General features: G+C 45.6%; 3 non-coding genes and 1 pseudogene across 3 annotated transcripts; 2 read left to right on the forward strand and 2 right to left on the reverse strand.

The window, feature by feature from the left end:
• Positions 1–5824: 5824 nt before the first annotated feature.
• On the reverse strand, positions 5825–5897 carry trnak-cuu (transfer RNA lysine (anticodon CUU)). The gene has a single exon. It is a non-coding gene; the product is annotated as a tRNA-Lys (tRNA).
• A 933-nt stretch (positions 5898–6830) lies between these two features.
• Positions 6831–6903, forward strand: trnat-agu (transfer RNA threonine (anticodon AGU)). The gene has a single exon. It is a non-coding gene; the product is annotated as a tRNA-Thr (tRNA).
• Positions 6904–21523: 14620 nt separating this feature from the next.
• Positions 21524–21682, forward strand: LOC133156283 (U2 spliceosomal RNA; annotated as a pseudogene).
• A 4428-nt stretch (positions 21683–26110) lies between these two features.
• On the reverse strand, positions 26111–26192 carry trnas-gcu (transfer RNA serine (anticodon GCU)). Its single transcript has one exon. It is a non-coding gene; the product is annotated as a tRNA-Ser (tRNA).
• Positions 26193–26816: the final 624 nt, after the last annotated feature.

Consider the following 26816-nt stretch of genomic DNA (forward strand, 5'->3'; position numbering starts at 1 on the left):
AAAAACGCAAATGGCGAAAAACTAAACTTCACATTCATCATGATATTTACAAAGACAGCCTTAAATCCTATAACCAAGAACTAAAAAAATCCAGACAATCTTTCTTTGCTGACATAATCAACAAAATCACAAATGACGCTCCTACTCTCTTTGCCACCATTAACAGGCTAACAAACGCCCCCCCTCAAATTGCCCCTGATTTCCTATCCACTGTCAAATGCAATGGATTTGCAACCTTCTTCAAGGATAAAATTAAAAACATCAGATTAGCCATCAGTTTTACTGCAAAAGGACCTATGGCCCCAATGCACCAACTGAAAAGGTGCCTAGTAAACATGACCCAATTTAATATCATTGACCAAAAGCAACTAGAAGAAACAGTGCAAAGGCTTAAATCCTCAACGTGCTGCCTTGACACCTTGCCAACAAGCTTTCTAAAAAATGTCCACAAGTGCCTTGCCCCAGACCTACTGCAGATAATAAACACTTCTCTACTTACAGGCATCTTTCCACAATCTTTGAAAACTGCTGTTGTGAAGCCCCTATTAAAGAAGCCTAATCTTGACCACTCCATAATCAGCAATTTCAGACCAGTATCAAATCTTCCTGTTTCAAGCAAGATACTCGAAAGAACTGTCTATCAACAACTCTATCCTCCAATAACATACTAGATCCCTTCCAATCCGGTTTCCGACCCCATGTTTCACGAAACATGTGAACAAACATCTTTACGGTTACTCCATCATTCATTCACATGTTTGGTGAAACCTCCCCAAATCCCCACTCAAACATGCAAAGCATACGATTCGACATGAAATCAAATCCATTTGTATCATATAAGGACTTTTGACTTGTGATCTGGTGCTCCCTGTGTGGAGTTTGTAGGTTCTCCGTGTTTTCCTCCCACATCACAAAAACATGCTTGGTCAGCCGATTTAGTAATTCAAACTGCCCATAGGTGTGAGTGCCAGTGTGAATGATTGTTGTCTCTGTGTGCCCTGCGATTGTCTGGCAACCAGTTATAACGTGTCCCCCGCCTACTGTCCGATGACTGCTAGGATAGGCTCCAGCACGCCTGCGACCCCCCGCAGTACAGATAATGGACGGAATGGATGGAATTGAATGCCGATCAGTTTAGGGCCTGAAGAGGGAGCAACAGCAATATGCAGATACTCTTATTAGTTCATACAAACATATCAATCAATGTGTAAATAATTTTACACTGTGCACTGACTGCCATCAAAAAACCTAATATATGTTACAAATACTGTTACTCCACTTTTTTTTTCCTTGCTTAACGATGGACATCTTGAACAAAACGCAACAGGCCGTTTTAGCTATACTATTCACGGCCTCGGCTCGGCAAACTGAGGCTCAATTCCCCGACGCGGAGTCTAAAATCAAAAGGATCATAAGACTTGTTTACAACCAGGGACCTTCAGCGTGTGAGGGAATGTGTTAACCACCACACCATGGAAACTGCGCTGACACATAGCCTTTTGAAGAGCCTGGCAAAAGTTAAAGAAAAGTGCGAAACCTGGTTTTCACCCAGTCTCAAATCAGGTACCCTTTAGCGAAACGACTCAGCCTGGGCTCGGCAAATCGGGCTTCAATTCCCCGACGTGGAGTTTATTTCTTTGTATGGAAAAATTGCTTTTGCTAGCACAGTTTTGTAAAGCAAATCAAAAAGTTCATAAGTGCCTGCTTTCTTCCTCACTCACTTTTGTTGAACTTTTGCCAGGCTTCTCAAAATGCTTTGGACGTCACAGCAGTTTCCATAGCGTAGTGGTCATCATGTTCTTCTAAGACGCAAAACTGGGTGGAAACAACATTTTTTAAATGTATTTTCCAGTGTTGTCTGCTTTGCAAAGTGTGCCAGGGACACCTCGGCAAACAGGAGCCATATAGTATTTGATAAAGTAATCACATGTTCTCCAAAGTACAATGTCAACTGGTGGAACTAACTTTAGATCTTGGATGGTTTTAAAGCTAATGCTCTTCTGGATTACCGAGTAATCGGTTGAGACCGGCGTAACTCTACGACGGCTTCCTGCTTATCCGGCCGGTGCTGACGTGTCCCTCCCCTTGGCCTCGCCTGTTTTGGGATGTTTCCACCAATTCACGACCACGGTCCATTGGGCGCCGTTGAACTGGACTGTCCTTACACCTGTTTATGGACCCCATGGAGGCTATTTTGTGTGTTTTGGGGTGTTCTTTGATATTGAGGGGTGCTGGTTGGCTGCTGTTACTTTTTTTCCTTTGCTTTGATGGCTTTTATCTTTCGCACTTACTGGCTTTCTTTGTGGCGCTGTTGTGTGGCAGCCTTATGAGAGCCTATTGAGTTGCGCTCATGCCATCTGTGTCTTTTGTATACCCGCTCTGTGGTATGGATTCTGATTGGGCCTGAATTTCCCCACCCCCGGGATCAATAAATGTTCAATCGATCAATCAATCAATCAATCAATCAATCAATCAATCATTTAATCAATGTTGGCATGGTGTGATTGTGAGCACTCTGAATCTAGCAATCCAAGTTCAAGTCTTGGTGGAACTTCCAATTTATAGTCATTTACATGTAACAATTGGAAATTCCAATTCAGTACTTTGTGGACAGCCCTATGAGTGTGTAAGCCCTGCCTCCACTACTGTCAATTTTGTAAAATGAGCACCTTAGTTAGTGCATTGTGCTCAGAAAAATTATGCTCCTCCTTCTGTCACTGCCAGGGTTCTATGGTGATAATGGTGAGCACTCTGGACTCTGACTCAGCGATCCGAGTTCAAGTCTCGGTGGGACCTCAAATTATTTGTCATTTAGCTGGGAAAAATTTGCAAAATGGTTATAGCTTGTGTGCTGCCCCATGAAATTGTAGGCTTCCCTACACCTGAGGGTTCCATGAGCGCCCCTCACAGAAAGACGCATATTCCACCTCCACGAGATTTTCCCCCTTGTACAATGCCCCGGTCCGCCCGATAGCAAGCTAGCCGCTACATGAGATCCGCCCAGAGTTTTTAAAGGCTCTGGATGTTGTGGGACTGTCATGGCTGACACGCCTCTACAGCACTGCGTGGACATCGAGGACGGTGCCTCTGGATTGACAGACTGGGGTGGTGGTTCCCCTCTTTAAGAAGGGGGACCGGAGGGTGAGTTCCAACCATAGGGGAATCACATTCCTCAGCCTCCCTGGTAAGGTCTATTCAGGGGTGCTGGAGAGGATGGTCCGTCGGGAGGTCGAACCTCGAATTCAGGAGGAGCAGTGTGGCTTTCGTCCTGGCCGTGGCCAGTGGACCAGCTCTACACCCTCGGCAGGATCCTCGAGGGGGCATGGGAGTTCGCCCAACCAGTCCACATGTGTTTTGTGGACTTGGAGAGGGCGTTCGACCGTGTCCCTCGGGAAGTTCTGTAGAGGGTGCTTCGGGAGTACGGAGTGCTGAGCCAACTGATAAGGGCGGTTTGGTCCCTGTATCACCGATGCCAGAGTTTGGTCTGCATTTCCAGCAGTAAGTCGGATTTGTTCCCAGTGAGGGTTGGACTCCGCCAAGTCTGCCCTTTGTCACCGATTCTGTTCATAACTCTTATGGACAGAATTTCTAGAAGCAGCCGAGGCGTTGAGCGTGTCCGGTTTGGGGACCTTTGTATTGTGTCTCTCCTTTTTGCAGACAACGTGGTTCTATTGGCTTCTTCAAGCCGTGATCTCCAGCTCTCACTGGGGCGGTTCGCAGCCGATTGTGAAGCGGTCGGGATGAGGGTCAGCACCTCCATATCCGAGGCCATGGTCCTTGGTCGGAAAAGCGTGGGATGCCCTCTTCGGATCGGGTATGAGATCCTGGCCCAAGGAGTTCAAGTATCTTGGGGTCTTGTTCCCGAGTGAGGGCAGGATGGAGCGTGAGATCGACAGGCGGATCGGTACAGCGTCTGCAGTAATGCGGACTCTGTACCGGTCCGTCGTGGTGAAGAGAGAGCTGAGCCAAAAGGCAAAATTTACCGGTCGATCTACGCTCCTACCCTCATCTATGGTCACGAGCTTTGGGTCGGATACAAGCAGACAAAATGAGTTCCCTCCGCAGGGTGTCCGGGCTCTCCCTGAGAGATAAGGTGAGAAGCTCGGTCATCCGGGAGGGACTCGGAGTAGAGCCGCTGCTCCTCCACGTTGAGAGGAGCCAGATGAGGTGGCTCGGGCAGCTCACCAGGATGCCTCCTGGACGCCTTCCTGGGGAAGTGTTCCGGGCATATCCCACCAGTAGGAGACCTCGCGGCCGACCCAGGACGTGCTGGAGAGACTATGTCTCTCGGCTAGCCTGGGAACGCCTTGGGATCTCCCTGGTTGAGCTGGATGAAGTGGCTGGGGAGAGGGAAGTATGGGAGTCCCTCCTAAAGCTGCTGCCCCCACGACCCGACCCGGATAAGCCTAATAGAATGGATAAATGGATGGATGATAAACGAGGGATTGTCTGTCTGCACTTATTATATATGCACTTATTATGCACTTTATATTTATCTTATTTATCTTATCTTATTTCATATTTATATAGAAATGTCACTTTTTATCCAGCCGAAATGTCATTCCTTTGTTGAGAGCCGTATGCAACGGAATTTCGTTTTGTGTGCTCTGAGTGTTTACAAAATGACAATAAAGTCTGTCTAAGTCTAATATAGATTGGTCATCAAGGACTTTGTCAGCTAGTGTGAGCTCAACCAGCTTCAGCTGAACACCAGCAAGACAAAGGAGTTAATTGTGAGCTTCGGGAGGACAGCACCCATCTTCACTCCGGTGAACATCCAGGGATCGGGCATTGAGGTAGTGGAGAAGTACAAATTCCTGGGTGTTCGCCTTAACAACAAACTGGACTGGACTGATCACACCCACGGCCTGTACAAAAAGGGCCAGAGTCTCCTCCACCTGTCAGACTTTACAACATGCATGCCACCTGATAAAATGAATGTGTTTTGTCTTTACAAGCAGCACTTGTGTTTATCCTTGTCTGTTATTTACCCTTTTTTTGTAATTCTGTCACTTGTTCTATTCTTGCACTCGTATTATTCTTGCACTCATGCGCTGCTGTGACAAGTGAATATCCCTGCTGTGGGATGAATAAAGTTCAATCAATCAAGAGTTGGTTCAGACTGAAATAAAGTGTTTGATTCCTAAAGCATGATATTAAATTGACTATGAAGGGACTCAAACTCGCCATCATCCGATCCGAACGCAGACGCCTTATCCATGAGGCCACATCGCCATGTGAAAGACTCAATTTTTTAAGTGAGGCCTTGATAAGACTAAGAATTGAACGGCTCCCAACAAGCAGGGACGCCCAACGTGGGGCTTGAACCCACGACCCTGAGTTTTGTCGGCAAAACAGGGTATGTAATGTCTGCTGTAGCCGCACAACCCCAGGAATGATAGCATCTCCTGGACGGTGGGAGGCCGTGGGATTGAGTTTCTATGTTCAGGCGACATGGCGAGGCCACTAGGGGTCAGCACACGTTCCAGAAAAGTGACCTGTTGGCGACAGATTGCAGTTTCTTTCTTGACACCTTGAACCCTTTCTCCCCTAACCACAACAACACTTTCTTTGTTCCTGTGTGCTCGTCTTTTGCTGCAATCAACAAATCATCGACATATTGCAACAACAATGTGCCGATCGGCATTTGGCATGGTTCGAGGAGTTCTTTGAGAACCTGGTCGAACAATCCTGGCAAATTTTTGAGTCCCTGCGGCACGCGAGTGTATTGTAATTTCATCCCTTTGTAAGTGAATGCAAACACGTGCTGCACTCAGGGGGAAAGCGGGAGGCAGAAGCCAGATCAATCACGGTGAAGCAGGGACGCCCAACGTGGGGCTTGAACCCACAACCCTGATATTAAGAGTCTCATGCTCTACCAACTGAGCTAACCAGGCTTCTTCTATTGGGAATTGTTTCATTCTTTCCCTTTTTTTTTAACAGGTTTGGTTCACGAAAACCAGCAGACACGTTTTAAATCTAGCCTCTGAAACACATTCGTTGATAAGACTAAACATTCAAAGGTTCCCAACAAGTGGCACCTGTCCAATGTTGTCTCTAGTTGGAAACCCCAGCCCAAGTTGGAAACCCTAATTGGGAGCCCTTGCCCCAGTTGGAATTACTAGTTTGAAACCCTACCCGGAGTTGGAACCCTAGTTGGAAACCCTAGCCCTAGTTGGAAACGCTGGCCCTAATGTATAACAGAGAAAGCATTTTTTCTTTTGGTTTTTGTCCCTTTGTTGCACTGAAAACGGAGATTGGGGGGGAGTCAGCACAACAACAAAAAGAAATCAGAAACCAAAACCCTTTCTGACAGGATACAAGAGTTGGTTCAGACTCAAATAAAGTCATTAATTTCATATGAATTATATTAAATTGACCATGAAGGGACTTGAACCCTCAAGCTTCAGACCCAAACTCAGACGCCTTAGGCATTAGGCCACATAGCCATATGAACAACTGTACCAAGTGAAACATGGCAACGACTTCTGATGACTGCAGCCTGCCAAGTGAAGCTTACAATTGTTACTGACATAAATGGCCTGTGGATTATTCAATTTACCGTAAAAGAGAATTGTAATGCAATTGACATATTACCTTGTTAGTGCAATTGGTCGTGCATCAGTCTCAAAATCTGAAGGTTGTGAGCTCGACCCATACACGGGGCGCTGTTTTCTATAGTCCACAGTAAAATCATTGTCAATTTCAGAAGATACTAGGTTGCTCAGAGTAGAATAAAGTTTTCTGTCTGTGAAGTTGAGTTTAATTGAAATGGCCGGTGGTTGAATCAGTTTTACAGTAAAACAGGTTTGTAAAACCAGCTGTTCACGGCCTTGTTAGCGCAGGCGGTAGCGCGTCAGTCTAGTATACTGAAGGTCGTGAGTTCAACCCTCACACGGGGCTCTAATTTGTTTAGTCCTAACCCTAACTCGACCCCTTGTTGGAAACTCTTGCCCCAGTTGGAAACCTTAGTTGGAAACCCAAGTTTAAGAATGCTCAGACAAAAGTAACTTTTTCTTTCGATGAATTGCAGTTTGATGGAAATGGCCGGTGGTTGAATCTTTTTTACAGAAAAATAGAATTTTAAGACAGGTGCCACAAAGACTCGTTGGCGCAGGCGGTAGCGCGTCAGTGTCGTAATCTGAAAGTCGAGGGTTCGATCATCACACGGCGCATGATTTATATATAGTCCAACCCTAACTCTAGCCCTTCCTGGAACCCTAGTCTGAGTTGGAAATCTTAGCCTAGTTAAGTTTGATCAAAATGGGCGGTGGTTGAATTAATTTTACAGTAAAAAACAATTGCACAAAATGCAAAGACAAACCCTCGTTGGTGCAGGTGGTAGCGTGTCAGTCTCATAATCTGAAGGTCGTGAGTTTGACCCTCACACGGGGGCACACTTTTATATAGTCCTAACTCGAGCCCTAGTTGGAAACTGGGTAGAAACAGCTTCGTTACATTCCGATTGGTAGCGAATATAAAATGGACCTGAGGACTGCATTTCAGTGATTAATGAATTCTGATTAATATCATAGACGAGTCCTTTCAGGGTCATAATTGTGTGTCGACCGCTTCCTCGTGGCAGCCAGCCCTAGAAAAAGATGGGAACACCTAAGGGAGTTTCGCCAAGATGAATTAGGAAGAACTTTATGAAATAAAGTTGATGTTAAAACGTAGGTGGACATAATGTCTGGAAGCTTGTGTTCAACAGAAGACTGTTTGGTAACAGTGAACACAGACAAATTCAGAAGGGTAATTTAATTACCCCATGACCCAGCTTCGTTCCGGGGATGCTACGGCCATAACGCTATACGATTGTCAGGGGCAGAGCAGGGAGAGGACTCGAACGCAGAGTTGGCAAGTTCACTGGCTTTATTGTCTCTGCGGATGGCCGCTCCAAACAAAAGGCGCCTCGCAAGGAGGGAAAAGGTGCCAACAAAAAGTGCCTCAACACGAGGAAAAAGGGGAGAAACAAAAGCGCCTCTACTTGAGGGAAAAAACGGGCCGGGAACAGCAAACAAAAGGCGCCTCACATGGAGGGACAAAACAAGGCAAGAACACACGGGCAAGGCTCGGGAGATAGCTGGGGCTACGGAGTCGCTGGTGGTCATGGCAAACAAGACGCACTGGCACAAGGCGATGGGACGACGCGGACTAAATAGACATACGGGGGAGGGTGAACACAGGTGCAGATAATCAGGGCTGATGACACAGGTGTATGTAGTTGTCATCCCAGGAAGGTCAAGCGGACGGTTGTGCAGGGGAAGGAGCCATACTCTGTACAAAATAAAACAGGAAGTGAAAACACAAGGGACAGGACAAAACAAAACGATCTACAAAACCCCGACATCATGACAACGATCATGCAATAGCATACAAGAAATTTATGGTCTTTTCTTTGGGATCTTCAGCCGACATACCCAGGCAGACCATGAAAGAATGTTGATGTTAAAATGTTGATGGAACTATCCAACTGCGCAGATCCGAGGATCCCAAAGATTTGGGGTGAGACAACATTGAACAAATATTTTTCTTTGTTGACAGTGTCACTTCTTTTGTGGCTTAGCTCTTCTTCGTTTCACATCTAAAGTATCGTATCATTTTACCTTGTAGCTTATACTACACCGTACATGCCATATCATGTCGCCCATACAACTCATGCATGAGATGCGATGGCTGAGATATTTAGGCGATGGGTTGCTACTCCACTGTGCTCTCCACTCATCATTTCATATCACATCCCCGTCGGATTTTCAGGCCTCACAAAGTATCTTGGTACAACGTACATAACGTGTATTGTCAATGCCAGATGAACAAGACGAGGTGGCGGAGAGGTTAAGGCAATGGATTGCTAATTTATTGTGCTCTGCATTCATGGGTTCAAAATTCAATTGTCGAATCTCGCGAGCCGAGAGGACCCCATGCCCACTGACTCCGTTCGTTATTACATTCTCGTTACTCTGAGGATTGCAACAACTCTAATCATGCCTCCAAAGGAAGCAAGTGGGAGCAGTAAAGCCGTCCTAAAACACAAAGACGCTCCTAAAGCAATGCAACAGTGATGGCCCAGCACGCTGCGGTTGCGTGATCGGACCAAATTAAGGTGCCTGCGCACTGAGGTCCACTTAAATTTTGGATAGTACATCAGGACTTTAAAAATATTTTCTAAATTTCAGCGACGGGTCTGTCACAATATTGCGACCAGTGCGGTGTAGTTGCGCGGTCGGCGACGCGCTACGGTTGCGCGTTCGGCGGTGCGCTGCAGTTGCACGATCGGACAAAAATGCGCAAATGAACAAATGCTTAAAAAAGGCGTTTTTTTGCTTGGAATGGGTTCATTTTTATTCCATTATTTGTAATGCGAAAACATGATTCGGAATTTGAACGATCCACTTCTCGAACAGCCTTCTGGAACGGATTGTTGTCGTCAACCAAAGCTCCACTGTATTTGTAATGGGAAAAATAGATTTGGAATTCAATCGATTCGCTTTCAGAACCGCTTTCTGGAACGGATTGTGGTCAAAATCCAAGGTTTGACTGTATTTTTGCTATTCTTGTTAAAATCACACTTACATGTGAACTGGAAATGACAATAATAACACATAGTGAAAACCAAATTGAGCAAATTGGCTACTTCAGAAGTGTGTGTCAAACTGGTAGCCCTTTGCCTTAATCAGTACCCAGGAAGTAGCTTTCGAATTAAGAAAGTTTGGTGACCCCTGGCATACAACATACAACAATAGGGAAAAAACACTAAAACTATAACTAAAGAGAATAATGAATGGATCCAGGTTCATATGGAAAGTGTCAAAGAGAAGTGATTTCAGAGCCTTCTTAAATTGGTGAGAAGATAAGTCCCATAAAAATAGTGGTAGCGAATCGATGGCATTTAACAATGTCACATTGAATTATATAGATGCATTAAGATGCAGATATAGAAGATATAGATGCAGTAAGATTATCAATAGAGCCGATATATGCTTGAAATATATCATTGGAGCCACCGTGTATCACTATATCCGAGTGGCTAGTTTTGTTGGAACTACGCTGTTGACTAGACCTATTGCGAGCTAGCACCCTTAGATTAGCTTCTATGTCGGGTGCTCTGCCTCCAGGGATACACAATACTGTGGCTGGATTTTTAAGTGTGATGTTTTTCAGGTAATGGAGTCAACTATGACCAAGGTGTGAGAGCCAGTAGGCCGAGATGGCTTGGGACGGCTATGCGTCTTAACTGGCTTATCGTGGTTTGGGGCTAATGCTAACTGGGCTAGCAGGCTGACTACAGTCCGCATCTGGGTCCGCCACATTTACTGTTATACCACTATTCTGCTCTAGCTGGCGGACACGTCCCTCTAGCAGGGACAACCTCTCTGAGAGAAGGGTGCAGTTGGTGCAAAAAGCCGTACAAACCTCTTGATCCGCAGCCATACTTACGTGTCCGATGATCGACGGTAGACAAACAGCCACGAAGCCTCCGCTGAGAGCCAAACAGTGACGCGATTGAAATGGCAGGAATTGACGGTCCGCGACTTTCAACAATAGTAAACTCCAAAAAGTGGAGTAAAAAGCGAGGAAAAACTAGAAAAGCATATAGAAATGTAGGAATGTAGATCGTCTCTCTAGTGACGCTGCGGCACTCTACGTGGCAAACCGGAAGTATGATACAAAGTGAGGTTAAAAAGATGTAAAATAACACAAAGTAACAGAGAGCGAGTTACCGAGGTGGCCATCTGCGGCGCCATCTTACGATGTAATGATACCAACCAATGCATCTATAATATAGATATTATATCTATATTTATAATATATATAAATTTATATATATTATAAATATATAATATTTCGCACAAAGAAGTAAACTCCCCGTCGGGGAATCGAACCCCGGTCTTCGGCGTGACAGGCGGAGATATCGTCCACTATACTAACGAGGACTGCGCTGCAGCGGGCAAATTGCGGGAGAAAGGAAAGCGAGGGGGCGGGCGAGAACGCTCACGGAACACATGCGCGCATAACAATTATGTGAATTTTAACCATCTGTAAAGGTTTCTAAAACACTTCTGAAATGGGGCAATCTCATGGTCCGGTTCGCATATGCCTGCTTTCAAGTTTAGAGAGCACTACCTTTAGTGGGAGCATTAGAGATTAAAGGTGAGGGGGTTATGGTAGGCGGGTTAGCAGGTTAAAGTTTAATTATTAGGGTTTGTTAATTGTTAGGGTTTTAGGGTTAGCGTTAGGGCTCGAAGTTGGGGAATTGGGAGCCTTAGGCCAACCAGATTTCATTTATTCCATAAATCACTGGCATTCAGTCTTCAGGGCTTCCAATCAGAATGTAACGGGGTCAGCTGGTCTACTATGGGGCTCATTGGTGCAGGGGAATGATTCTCGCCTAGGGTTCTTTGATTACCCGGGTTAAACTCCCGAACGAGCTTTTCTTTGAAACACTGTTGTCTATCGTTGTGTGGACTGTTTGACAGGCCAATGTTACACAGAATGTAACATGGTCTGCAAGCTTTCTTTGAGGCTCAATGGTCTAGGGAAGGGGTGTCAAACTCATTTTTGTCGCGGGCCACATTGTAGTCAAAGTTTCCCTCGACGGGCCATTATGACTGTCAACCCAAATAAATAAACACCTCATATTATATACAGTATGAGCTACAAAACAAACTGACAATAATAATAATAATAATAATAATAATAATTGTTTTTTCAAATCAGAGGAGTGGAAACTTTTCAAATATTTCAAAAATTATTTTAAGAAGATTCTTGAAAGTTACGACAATTTGCAATTTTAGTATGACATACATTTAATGCACAATTTGTCGTTCCGGGCCACAGAAAATGATACGGTGGGCCATAACTGGCCCTCGGGCCTCGAGTTTGACACCGGTGGTCTAGGGGTATGAATCTTGTTTTGGGTGTGAGAGGTCCGGGGTTCAACTCCCAGATGATCCCTTCGTTATCACATTGCTGTTGATCAACTAGCCCGATTTCATCTGAGGTGCATATTGCATGGGCTGTCAATTAAAACGAATCGGGTTCAGTTAATTTACCTCGGGTCTCTTAAATCTTTTGTTTTGATTCTCATCACTTTCCGTCATGTGTCATCCATTGCGCCACTCACCCTACAAGACTGTATCGACTGTAAACTTGTGTGGAAAACTGTCATTGTCCAAAGGAAGGCTGTCTAGCAACAGTGACCAGCAGACAAATTCAACAAGGTAATTTGATTAAACCATAACCCGGATTCGAATCGACCACTACACGATCATGGCGTGTATGCAGTAGCGTTGAAAAAGTTATGCATATTGGCCATGATCGTATAGTGGTTAGTACTCTGCGTTGTAGCCGCAGCAACCCTGGTTGGAATCTGGGCCATGGCATAATCAAATTACTTTGAAGAATTTCTCCCTTGCTCACTATTGCTAAACTGCCATCTTTTGGACAATGACGATTTTCCACACAAGTTTACGGTCAATAGCCGTAACTTGTAGAGCGAGTGGCGCAATGGATAAATATTCAAACATATTACATATAACATATTCAAATAATGTCACCCATTTTTTTTTTTTTTTCATTTTTGCAAAAGTGTTACAAGCTTACAAGCCACATATTCCCGTGGGGCTCGTGGAGCAATGGGTAACGCATCTGTCTACAGATCAGAAGATTCCAGGACTCCTGGCCAGCTCACATGCCATTTTGTGGTCAACATTAGCTATGTGTAGTTTATGTGAACTTTTAGGTTGAAGTAACTCACAGAGACTGTCAACAAATAGCCTTTCCAATTTTGTCTCATCTCAAGTCTTAGGGATCATCGGATCTGCGTAGTTATTGGATAGTTCCACCAACATTTTAATATCAACATTCTTTCATGGTCTGCCTGGGTGTTGTGGCTGAAGATCCTAGAGAAAAGACCCTAAACATGCAACTGCATATGTGCCATAATATAGCATTGAAGCGGCTGCAACCCCAGTTTGAATCTGGTTAATAGCAGAATAAACTTGTTACAGTTATTTTTTATTCACCCTAAACAGTCTTACGTTGGACCATGACAAATTTACATACACACAAGCTTACAAAAAATGACAACTTCCCGTGGGGCTAGTGGCTCGTTCCTTGCTCTGAACGGACAGACAAAACGATTCAACAAGGTTGTGTTCATGCACTTCTGCATGAGTTCCGCTCTATTCTTCTGGCCCAACTCTTTCGGCGCAGCCGTTAGGTAGATATGATGACCATGGAAAGTTCTTTGTGAATTATCAATCTTTGCCTTTCATATTCATCGGGACTACACTTTTAATAGGTACCTACACTGTGTATTTGGATAGAGACTGCTGAAAGGGTACACATATGCCTCGTGAACTACATGCATTACTGCGGGTGAAGCGTGAACAAATAAGTCAGCAGACAAGTTTGCCGATTTATTAGTGCCCAGAAGAGAAGCACTTCACAGTTTAACTATTTAATGTCTGCCAGAATGATCGATGTACAGCTGTGGAGCCCTTTCTGCGAGATGCGAAAGAAGGTCCCTCTCCCAGCGCCAAGGTTCTTTATACTACTCTGGGCCGCCTTCCTGCAAGGAGGCGACTCTGCCTAGCCTAGCGGTGGCCAACCCGCATGCGGTTCTTTGGCTGGTTTCATGCGGCTCTTTTACGTTCATATCAACATTTGTGTTTATTTTTTGTGCGTATTTGCTTCGCTTGAGTTCAATATGGTATTTTGGTCAAACGCGCATGCTCGTGAGGTGAAATCTTGCAAAGGAGGAGGGACAAACAGAGCGACTGGTTTTGCTGGCTTTTTAATGAATGGCGACTGTGACTACGGGGGCCCATTAGGTCCAGAAAAGCTGACACGACGCTTGCCAAAATGGCAAGGAAAAAATGCAAAGCTAAACGAATATATGACGATGAACACAGAATGTTTTTAACAGAATTAAAGTTGTTTTTTGTTGAACGCTATGGCAAGCCATTCTGCCTGATATGTCGGACGTCATTGCCGCATTTAAAAGCTTCAAATGGTCAGCGCCACTTCAGCTCACTTCATGCCAATATCGATAAGGACTTTGCAAAAGGGACTGAATTTCGCAAGCACAAGTTTGGAGACTTTGAAAAGTCAGGCAGAAAAATAGGTAGTTTTTCAAAAAAATTACGAAGCACTCAGAGACCGTCACACTTGCATTGTTTCAACTGACTTGGAATATTGCGCGGGCTAAAAAGCCATACAATGAAGTGGAGTTCGTTAAAATATGCCTCAGTGACGTTATTGAAATCCTGTCTCCTGAAAATGACAAACTAAAACGAATGGTCTGTCCCGCCACACATAGTAAGTGGAAAAACTTATGTTTTTGTTTGTGGAATTTGTTGAACTGAGTTTGTCTGTGTGAGACAATGCACACAATGTTCATTGTCTAAAATGTGGTCTTTGGTCTGTAGTTTTAGTACTGTAGGAGTCAATTTGTCATTATCATGTTGGTGCGTGACATAATAATGTCACACAATAAATTTGGCTGAGCAGAGGGGTGTGTGTGTGTGTGTGTGTGCGTGTGTGTGCGTGTGTGTGTGTGGGGGGGGGGGAGGGTTCATGTGTGCTCAGGTGTATGATGTGGCTCTTTGCGATGACAGTAGAAAATGTGGCTTAGTCTCTGACTGGTTGGTTAGCTGCTGTGATAACGTGTGACCTTGTAGTCTTAACTGAGAGCGACTTCTACATATGTGCAAAGGGTGTTGTTAGGGTGGTGCTCACTCTAACTTATTTTGCAAGGACCACACTGGAGACAAGTTAGTCGTTTTAGACACCTGCAGGCGGAGAGTTCACTCGTCGCTGTGCTCTCAGCGATAGTCGAATGAAAAATCTCACTCAGGCCTCGTCAGGCGCTTATTTATTGAGAGAAACAAAGTGGGGTTTTGAAGTGGGGGTTTGAGAATACACAGGTTGGGCTGGAGACGCCCCCCTGCTGATCAAGGCATAGCAGGGGGCCTTTTACGACTTTTTGTAACCAAAGCACCTTTGATTGCTTCCTCTGAGTTTAGTCAATCAGTGGTAAACTAATTTTGTCTAGACATGACAAACTAATTAAATTATTACAGGTTACATTCCAACATAATCATACGATGAAGATATTCTGCAAACCCTAACATATCCCTCCTGTTTTATCATATGATTATGTCAAACCCGAACAATCAAACATAAGTAAGAAAATGAAATCAATGAAATGAAAACAATAACTTCCAGTGAGGTTTTTCCCTCAATACTCCAGTCCAAAGTATGTGCAACTCAAAAAACCTGCGGCCAGATTAAGTGCAGGAAAAGAGTTACACGGTCCCTCTGCCTTAGGTGACCAGACTGTTATCAATAAAAAAGAAAAACACAGAAACGGTACATCATTGAATCCATCACTTGCAAGGCATTTTCGATGGTCAAATCATCAAGTTTCCGTAAAGCAATGCCGAGTCAAATAGCATCTACGCAATCCACGTTTTGAATTAGGGGTCCAGCACTCCTTGTAGCTTGCAGTGGCTGAGGTGAATCCAGCTGGGCCGTTCAGCGATCTTTACTGCAGTGGGGGTAGTCAGCAAGGCTTGAAATGGTCCCTCCCACCGTGGGCTGGCCCAGTTCTTTCTTTTGATGACTTTGATGTAGACCCAGTCTCCTGGCTTGATGGTGTTGTCGACCTGTGAGGATGACAGAGCAGGCGGCAGTAAATTTGCATTTGACACCTCTGTCAGTCTGAGCGTTCTGACCATGAAATCTGCCAAAGACTGTTCTTCATCTGCCTTTTGTAAATCTGCATGGAACACAGGTAGTCTATATGGCCTCCCGTGGATGATTTCAAAAGGTGTTAGCCCTTCTGAAGTGGGAGTAATTCTCATATAGAGCTTTACTAAGTCTAGGCACTCCGGCCAAGGTCTGCCTGTTGTTTCCATGCATTTCTTCAACCTGCTTTTGATAGTATAGTTTGCTCGTTCAACCAGACCAGCGCTGGCAGGGTGATAAGAGCAGTGGTTTTTTAACGTTATCCCAAGGTGTACAGCCATGTTCTGTACCACTTGGTTCACAAAATGTGGACCATTATCACTGTAAATGGTTTGGGGAATGCCATGAGTCGGTATGATGGCTTTGCAAATGGCTTTTGCCACTGTTAAGGCATCTGCATGTTTAGATGGGACTATTTCCACCCATTTGGAAAATGCATCAATCATCACTAGGCAGTATTTGTGAGGTCCACTTTGTGTGAGCTCAATAAAATCCATGTGCATGATTTGAAATGGGTACGACGGTTTTGGAAATGAGCCTCTCTTAGGTCTCATGTTTCCTTGTGGATTATGTTTCACACAAACGGGACATGCTTTACAAAAATTTTTTAAGTAAACATCCAAACCAAAGGTAGTGAATTGTTTTGTATGATGGACCTCATCCCCCCTGTCGACACATGGCAAGGCCCATGCGTCGCTATTGCTGCTGCCTTAAAAAGTGATTTAGGTAAAACAGGTTTGTCATTGATGCGGAGGATACTATCTGTATCCGCTATTGCACCTTTTGTTGTCCACATTCGTTTTTCCACCATTGGAGCATTGCCCTGCATATCTGTCAGTATAGTCTTATCTATGAGTTGCGTGTCCTCTGAATCTATTAAAAAAAATTCATGGCCATGTTTCCCTGTCGCTGCTTCCTTAGCAATCCTGTCTGCTAACCTGTTTCCATTCGAGGCTTCATCTGTGCCTGTGGTGTGAGCAGCACATTTACACACAGCTAGTTTAGCAGGTAAATGAATGGCCTGTAACAAGTCTTTTAACAAGGTGGCATGGGTAACCGGCTTACCAGTTGATGTTGTCATCCCCCTGCGCTCCCATTGTTTTGCAAAATAGAACAGAGTAGAAAACGCATACTGACTGTCTGTGTATACAGTGACTTCCTTATCTTCCGCCAATTCACAAGCTCTTGTTAGTGCAATCAGCTCAGCCGCCTGCGCTGACCTGTTGTATGGAAGCTTCTCTGCTTCAACAATTTGGTCTGGCAATCTCACAATTGCATACCCACTTTGATTGTTCCCTCTAGGATCCTTTGTACATGACCCATCCACAAACCACTTTTCCCCTTTGTCAAGTGGTGTGTCAATTAAATCTTGTCTGGGCAGCTGTAGGTGTTCTGTATCATCCAAACAGTTATGTGGTGTACCATCCCCCGGCAACGGAATCAACGTTGCTGGGTTAAGGACTGTGCACCTCTTTATCACAATGTGTGGTTGTGACAGAAGCGTAGCAGTGTAGGATAGGTGTCTGGCAGGTGACAAAAAGTTTATCTTGCTTTACAGTAGCAACACATCTACAGCATGTGGAACTAGCAGCTCGTCAGGAAGCCCAGCCAATTCCCCCTCCTCCTTTTCATTTAAACAAACGTTAACTAGTCAGGGACGCCCACACGCCCCTGCCCTACCAACACCTACTTCACACACAGTTCGCTTCCACATGTCACAACTGGTACTGTAGCTCCACCCATCACCTTTATCCTCATAATCAGTGACAGAATCAGCAAGTTTAATCCGGCAACCCACATCTGCCCATGTTATACTGTGAGGTTTAAACAATGGAATGTGGGGTACAGCCGTCAACTTGTATTTGTCATCCTGAGGAGCGGGCAGAAGCACAGCAGCAGCTGCAACTGACCTGCGATCAGTGTACAGAGCAGTGATTGTTAAAGTTACTTCTGTGTCACTGAGAAAACTTTCAATATAGTCATCATGTGGGTCAGTGAGGATGTTCATGGTGACATGTAAGACATCACAAGTCATTTCCGATTCAGGTCGTGTCAATTGTTTTCGGGCTTCACTCAGCAAATCGCCTGGTAGCTTGGGATTCTGTTCAGCGGAGACGTCATAGGAACAGAAAATCCGCTCACCTGCTTGTGCAGCATATGAGTCCACATCTCTCACTCTACATGCTCGCATGCCATCTTTTACTGGAATTATTGCAATTCCCAATCTAGTCATCAGATCTCGTCCCAGAAGGTTTATGGGACATTTTGGGGATAGCACAATCGAGACTGAAGCTATGACTCCCGTTTCATCATCTCTCACTACGACTGGATTGGAGATACTCTCCTTGTGTACCTGCCCACCAGCTGATTTTACCCAAATAGTATTTTGGGAGGCCTTTAGATTTGGGACTTTAGTTTTTATTACGGTCTTACACGCTCCAGTATCACACAAAAACTCTACTTCACTTCCTCCAATGTTTAAGGTAACATATGGTTTTTCTTTCAATGCATTCAAAATGTCCCATGCTGCATGGACATCTACTATCTCTTCCTCTGTAGGAGGACAAGAGATCACAGGGGGGCAATCTAGTCATGCTGAGAATTTGGCTCTTCCTCTGCCCCTTCCTCCACCCTTTGATTGGTATTGTTTTGCAAAACGACACGATCTTGCCAAGTGTCCTCGTCTACCACAGTTCCAACAGGTCTCTGAATCTGGTGGGGGTCTTGAATTATATGGAGGCCTGCGACCTTGTTGGCCTCTACCTCTTCCTCTTGCCTGCTGGGACCCATGAAAGAAGACTGTTGTATCTTCATCTAGGTCAACATCATCATCATCGCCTAGATGAAATACATCAGAACTTTTGCCTCTTTTGATCACTTGTTCAGCATGTCTGGCCCATTGCATAGTTGTTGTCACACTTGCAACATCTACTTCCACCAAATGTTTCCTCACCCAGTTGCCGATTTCAGGGCGGAAATTAGTAAGGAGCGCATTTTTAAGCTGTTGCTGATAAGCACTCTCAGCTGCATCATTGAATGGGATGCCACTATGCACCCTGAACTCTTTTTCAAATCTTAAGCGAAAATCATCAGTATCTTCCCCAGGCTTCTGTTTAATTCCTGCCAAATGACCATAATTCGCTCGTCTTCGAAATATAGTTCTCACTCTTTGCACAAGATCATTCCATTGTGCTGCATACTCCCCTACCAATTGATTTCCCCCACCGGGATAGGGAAAAGGCCCTTGATTATTTCTACCTGTATAATGACCTCTAACCTTTGCCCAGTCTTTTCCCAAAGAAGACATTGCAGCTTCTCCTGCCTCATGTCCATTCAGTCTATAAGAATGTATGATCCCAGCCATGTCTTCTGCCCATTTATCTGGGTCTTCAGCAACAGGGGTAACCCCTTCAACTGCTTTTCTTGCCTCTTCCAAAGTCCATGGCCGAAAAACATACGTATGTGGAGGTTGGCCTTCCCCTACAATAGGGTTTGGCACCTGTATCATTGGGCACACATCAACATTGTCCAAATTTTGGGAAAACCTAGCAGCAGTGGTCAAACTTCTTGTTTGTACAGGACTTCTAGCAATGTGACACTGACTTTTCTTTCTGTTATATGGGGGAGGGTGCAGGTCTGTTAAACCTGGATACAAGTTTTGCATACGAGCGGAAGAGCCCTCTTGCTCCGCTTGAACTGCATTTCCAGCTACGGCTGGAGCCGTGGCCGGGACAGTGCGCCTGCGCACTGTGGCCTCATTGACTTCCGGCCTGACAAACATAGATGCAGCCTCATCACTTCTCAACTTTCTATCTTTCGTCTTTTGGATTTGTTCTCTTCTCTCTTGTGAAACACTCAACCACATTCTAGCACAAATCAATTCCTTCTCTTTACTACTCTTTTTCAGTCCCTTTGACTTCCTCTTCACACTCTCCTCTAAGACATCAACCACTACCTTCCAGACTTCCACTTTCAACTTTGCTTCTACTCCAAACTTTTTCTTCCACTTTGGCATGTATTGCATACAATTAAGAAATCTACTCGCCATGTACTTCTCATCTCCTTCAAGAGCTAGGGATCTACCGTTCTTATTTCCCATCTTACTTCGGTTTTCTAGGTTTATACAATTTTTTATTTCTTTTTCTTCTTTTCTTTACTTTGAGGATCCTCAATGCAGGTTTAAATTGACCTCTGACCAAATTCTCTCTGCAGTCAATTTATCCTACCAGTCGCACACTCAACCACACAACTTTCATGCAAACACCTTGGAAAAACAGACAAAAAAAAATGAGAAACTACGCCCTTCTTCAATTAAGAAAAAGAAACTCCTTTCTCTTAGCCCGTTCCTTCCACTGGGACTAGAATCCCAGCTGTTTCATAGCTTGGAAACACCAAAGCCGTATCTCATAACTCGGACAAACCCGAAATGTATCTCACAGCCAGGACAAACCAAAGCCAGATATCATAACTCGGACAACCCAAAGATGTATCTCATAGCTCGGACAAACCAAAGCTGTATCTCATAGCTCGGACAAACCAAAGCCGTATCTCATAGCTCGGAAAAACCAAAGCCGTATCTGCGCTTTTTTCTATGACTTACTTGTCTCCCTTGGTCCGCTGCGCTGCCGGGTTCCCGTCAATCCACTTCTGACAGACGAAGGCAGACCTAAGATGCTGGCCCAGCGAAGAACTTCCTTCCCAGGTCTTTCGTTACCAGGTCCTCCAATGGACGCTGGCTTGTCGACAATGCAGCACGTCCTCCTCCGTCAGCCAGATGGCGGGTATGAGGGTCCCGGGTTTCGGCACCAAAAATGTTAGGGTGGTGCTCACTCTAACTTATTTTGCAAGGACCACACTGGAGACAAGTTAGTCGTTTTAGACACCTGCAGGCGGAGAGTTCACTCGTCGCTGTGCTCTCAGCGATAGTCGAATGAAAAATCTCACTCAGGCCTCGTCAGGCGCTTATTTATTGAGAGAAACAAAGTGGGGTTTTGAAGTGGGGGTTTGGGAATACACAGGTTGGGCTGGAGACGCCCCCCTGCTGATCAAGGCATAGCAGGGGGCCTTTTACGACTTTCTGTAACCAAAGCACCTTTGATTGCTTCCTCTGAGTTTAGTCAATCAGTGGTAAACTAATTTTGTCTAGACATGACAAACTAATTAAATTATTACAGGTTACATTCCAACATAATCATACGATGAAGATATTCTGCAAACCCTAACAGGTGTCATAGAGAAGAGAAAGCTAATAAAGCAAGACAAGGGTTACAGCGATATAACGGCATAGCTAAAGCTACCTAGCTGATCACATGTGCCAAAGAGCCCTATTCTAATAAACCGTTGGTGAGAATGGGTAGACAGGGAAGCCTGTAATGTCATTACTCGTCCCCGGTCACGTCCATGTTGTCATAGTTTTGTCCGTGTGTCTGTGTGCTCACCCCTCCCCTCCTGTGTGCCCATGATCAGTGCGATCATTCTCACCTGCCTCTTGTTACCTGTCTTGTATATTAAGTCCTGTCTGTGTATCACTCCCTGTCGGAGCATTGATGTGTTTGTCACTGTCATGAGGTTTTTTGGTTCCTGTCTTGGTAATGTCACCCTGTCTTTTTGTCTCACGTCTCTGTTGTTGGTTTTGTTAGTAAGTCTTGACAGTTTGCCGAGTCTTTTGAGTTTGCTTCAATAAACCGTGGTCCAAGCTGCACTTGGTCTCCCTGCTCCATTTCCACACTCCGTTCGTAACATGTAAGCGAGTCCATCACTCGTATACTCCATCGCTTTTCGGCCTTTTGGCTAAAATCAACTGTAGTATCTGTTCTTGGGTTTGGGGGATTAAGAGAGCTGACCATAGAAGAGAGAATTTTAACCATAAAAGTGGTGATTTTACCCTTGGTTTTCTTCCTGGGACCGGGATCATCGGTCGAGACTCTACGGCGGCTTCCTGCTTATCCGGCCAGTGATGACCGGGTCCCTCGCCTTGGCCTTGCAACCGCAACCCCTGTGGGGACTCCGCTCCCTCGTGCTCGTCGGAACCAACGACTTTCGCCATGCTAGCCCCGTGGTGACCATCTGCACGTGCATCCGACTGGGTGCCCAGGACGCTGCTCACACATTTGCCTGCTTTGTGATGTTTTTCACCGATTCACGACCACGGTCCATTGGGCGCCGTTGAACTGGACTGCCGTTACACCTGTCTATGGACCCCGTGGAGGCTATTTTGTGTGTTTTGGGGTGTTCTCTTGTATTGAGGGGTGCTGGTTGGCCACAGTTATTTTTTTTCCTTTGTCTTTTAGCTTTGTTTTGCTTTGATGGCTTTTATCTTGAGCACTTTCTGGCTTTCTTTGTGGCGCCGTTGTGTGGCAGCCTTATGAGAGCCTATTGAGTTGCGCTCATGCCATCTGTGTGTCTTTTGTATACCCACTTTGTGGTATGAATACTGCTGGGGCCTGAATTTCCCCACCCCTGGGGATCAATAAATATTCAATCAATCAATCAATCAAATCCAAGTTGGAGAGACTGAAGAGGGACACCATGAAGAAAAACAAAAAAAAGGGAGGAAAAGGAGTGCCGGACTTAAAGCTCTTCTTAAAGCCTCGGAAGCAGATATGTTGCCCTGCACCTGCGAAGCGCGCTCCTTACACCAAATGCACCGAAAAGCCAAGCAATGACACGATTCTGGATGGACTCATACCTCCGGAAACTAAAGCTAATAACCACCGACCAAAGAATTCCTGTGTCTTTTAACCTGCCACCTTCTTATTCCTTAATCAAGAAGTTTTTGAAGAACTTTAAATTAGAGCAAGAAAATAGTGAAATTTTAACAAATCACAGATGTATGATCTCTGTCGTACAGGAGAGGGAAGCGGTGCGTCCAGTGCGCGGGCTTGCATTCGGCAAGTTGTGCGCAACGACAACCACCCCGCCCTGTCAAAACAAACTTCGAGACCTGTCATGGATGGTGGCCCATGATGTCCTCCCAGTCAGGTCCGTTATGCACTCTCGGGGCATGTCAGCGCTCTCAACGTGCCCCTGACCTGGCTGTGGCGCCCAGGAGTCAGTGTGGGACCTGCTCTGGTAGTGCAGGGCTGCCGTAGACCTGTGGGCGACCTGCAATTCCCCGCAAGGTAAGCGCAGAATGCAGACCTTGTACTCTATGCAGTGACCCCATTGAAAATCAAGCAAGAAGACTTTACAAAGCAGTCGCTGACCTTTGCTGCCATCAAAGACGCCATGTGGATTTCCAGTAACTTGCTGGTAAGGAAGAACAGACAGATCCCCCCCCCCCAGCCCGTGGCTGTGCTCCAAATGGCTGCAGCAACTCTCACAGCTGCACACGGCAAACCTAGGAGACATCGACCTGGTATTGCAGTACCTCCAGGAACAGTGCACCCCCTCTACTGGTCAAATCAATAGTTCATATGTTAGAAAACCATTTCAATCCGTTCGCTTCATTCTTACAGGATTAAGCAGTCAATTATGACTTGATGGGGTCTGATTTCAACATAAGATGTTAGGATTTGAGGCTTCCCCACCAAACGGTTTGCAAATAGGTTCATTTCTCGAGGCTTCATGTGCACACAACCCCCCCCCCTGCTGGTCAAAAGGAGTAATTTATTCCATTAATGAGAATTACACTCACCTTTATATTTTGCTTCATGTAGTCTGATCAAAATGAATAAAACTTCTCTGTATGTGCATACACGTGTAACATTGAAGAATGTGGACGTGTGTTTCAATATGTAAATAAATACCATCGTTGTCTATTAAGAAGTTAAAAGTTGATGAAACACATTTCGTTTTTTGTAGGGATGCTGTGTTTTAACAAGGAAAGACTGATATGCTTATGGATGAAGATGACTTGTACTTGTGATTGTGCTTGTAAACAGTAAAGAGGAGTGCGTGTGCAATTGAGGGGGTGGTTATTGGTTTTATTCAAAAACAATATTTTTTGCCAAATTACAATAGACTGACATGTGCCCATTCAATGGGAACCACCAGAAATTAAACTGCATTGATAAACGAGGTCCCTTCGTTAGTCGTCACCTTACCGTGGTGGAAGGGTTTGCGCGCCCCAATGATCCTGGAGCCATGTTGTCTGGGGCTTCATGCCCCTGGTCGGGTCACCCATGGCAAACGGATCCTAGGTGAGGGGCCAGACAAAGCACGGCTCTCACAAACCCCTTATGAAGAAAAACATAATTGGATTTTGTTTTTCCTCACCCGGACGCGGGTTACCGGGGCCCCCCCTCTGGAGCCAGGCCTGGAGGTGGGGCTCGAAGGCGAGTGTCTGGTGGCCGGGCCTTCGCCCATGGGGCCCGGCCGGGCACAGCCCGACAAGGAAACATGGGTCCCCCTTCCCATGGGCTCACCACCTGTGGGAGGGACGAAAGGGGTCGGGTGCAGTGTAAGCTGGGCGGCGGCCAAGGGCAGGGAACTTGGCGGACTGATCCCTGGCTTCAGAAGCTAGCTCTTGGAACATGGAATATCACCTCTCTGGCTGTAAAGGAGCCCGAGCTGGTGTGCGAGGCAGAAAGGTTCCGACAAGACATGGTCGGACTTGCCTCCACACCCATTTGGGTTCCGGTATAAGCTGGCCCTGGACTCTCTTCCACTCTGGAGTTGCTCACGGTGAGAGCAGGTGTGGGTATACTTATTGCCCTCCGGCTGGGCGCCTGAACATTGGAGTTCACCCCGGTCAACGAGAGACAACCCTAACCTACCTGTGTAGGTGGCTACACCAATGTGGCTACGCAGAACGGGGAAACGAGTTCAGGATCCTAACAGCCTGGAGTATGAAGCTCTTCTGTACCTCTTCCCAGAGGGCAGAGCTCGAACAAAGAGTGAGCGGGGTGACTCACATCACTCACAATCGTGGTCGCCTTGCGGGTGAGATGGGAGGTGTAAATGTCCTTCAAGGAGGGGAGCGAAGCCGTGTTCACTGTGCGCTGCAGGGCCTTCAAGTTGTAGTCAGTGCAGCCGCCACCCCAAACAGCAATACAGCTGGAGAGGACGCTCTCAATGGTGCCGCTGTAAAATGTAGTCATGACGGCCGGAGGAGCGCTCGCTCGCCTGAGTTTCCGCAGGAAGTACAGGCGGCGCTGGGCTTTCTTTGCCAGTGATGCGGTGTTGGTGGACCAGGAGAGATCCTCACTGATGTGCACCCCCAGGAACTTGGCGCTGCTCACTCTCTCCACCACAGCACCGTCGATGGTCAGCGGCAATCCACGCCCCTTTAACGTTCTCATGGCGCTCTCAACTACGTCCGCCTTACAATAACACACACAAACACACACATACACACGCACACAAATACACACACACAGCAGTGACTCTCCAATACACATCGATACCAAATGATCAGGTGTTGCTTGGGAGCTTAAGATCAGGGGATGCTTTGAGAATAATTGTCAATTTCTGTCTATGTGAAGCCCTTTGAGACTGCTTGTGATTTAGGGCTATACAAATAAACTTGACTTGACTTGACTTGGCTTTCCCGCCTTTTCCGGACAGTATAAAACCTTCTTACCTGGAGATGGAGGATGTTGTTACATCTGCTGAAGTGCCATGTGTACTGACCGCCATTAAACAACCCAAGATCTTGCCAATAAAGAACAAACCGTTACCCCACATCTTAGTTCTCCTGACCCAACAACGGACATCATCAACAACACGCAACAGCCGTTGATGGAATCGAACCCGCACTTTCTCAACTGTGAAGCGGACATGCTAACCAGTTCTCCACTGAGCCGCCAAAGAGTATAAATATTACGATATTGAGTCAAATACAAACCAGATTACAGATACAATGGAGCCTCGGTTTTTGACCACAATCCGTTCCAGAAGGCTGTTGGAGAACTGAATCGTTCAAATTCCGAATCATGTTTTCCCATTACAAATAATGGGGGAAAAAAACGCCTTTTTAAAGTATTTTTAAAAATACAGCGACAGAGCGGTCGCTAAAATTTAGAAAATATTTTTAAAGTCCTGATGTACTTTCCAAAATTTAAGTGGACCTCAGTGCGCAGGGAGCTTAATTTGGTCCGATCGCGCAACCGCAGCGCGCCGGGCGCTCACTGTTGCATTGCTTTATGAGCGTCTTTGTGTTTTAGGATGGCTTTACTGATCCCACTTGCTTCCTTTGGAGGCATGATTAGAGTTGTTGCAATCCTCAGAGTAACAAGAATGTAATAAAGAACGGAGTCGGTTGGCATGCGGGTCCTCTCGTGAGGTTCGACAATCGAATTTCGTTCGACATCCAGAGCAAAGAATTCTCAAATTTTTTGTTCAAATATTGATTTGTTCGAGAACCCGGACGTTTGAAAACCGAGGCTCTACTGTAAAACAATGTAACATTAACTTTTAACGAGGATGGGATTTGAACCCATGCGTGCAGAGCACAATGGATTAGCAATCCATCGCCTTAACCTCTCGGCCACCTCGTCTTGCTCATATGACGTAGACAACACGTTGTGCCGAGATACTTTGTGTGAAAATCCGACTCAGCCATCGCATCTCATGCATGAGTTGTATGGGCGACATGATATGGCATGTACGGGGTAGTATAAGCTACAAGGTAAAATGATACAATACTTTAGATGTAAAATGAAGAAGAGCTAAGCCACAAAAGAAGTGACACTGTCAGCAAAGAAAAAAAAATGTTTCAATGTTGTCTCACCCCAAATCTTTGGGATCATCGGCTCTGCGCAGTTGGATAGTTCCACTAACATTTTAACATCAACATTCTTTCATGGTCTGCCTGGGTATCTCGGCTGAAGATCCTAAAGAAAAGAACCTAAATTTCTTGTATGCTATTGCATGACTGTATAGCCTCCGGCCGTCATGACTACATTTTACCGTGGCACCATCGCGTCCTCTCCAGCTGTATTGCTGTTTGGGGTGGCGGCTGCACTGACTACAACTTGAAGGCTCTGCAGCACATAGTGAACACGGCTCGTAAGATTATTGGTGCTTCACTCCCCTCCTTGAAAGACATTTACATCTCCCATCTCACCCGCAAGGCGACCACGATTGTGAGTGATGTGAGTCACCCCGCTCACTCTTTGTTT

The sequence above is a fragment of the Syngnathus typhle genome, linkage group LG6, assembly GCF_033458585.1.
Source record: "Syngnathus typhle isolate RoL2023-S1 ecotype Sweden linkage group LG6, RoL_Styp_1.0, whole genome shotgun sequence".
Lineage (NCBI taxonomy): Eukaryota > Metazoa > Chordata > Actinopteri > Syngnathiformes > Syngnathidae > Syngnathus > Syngnathus typhle.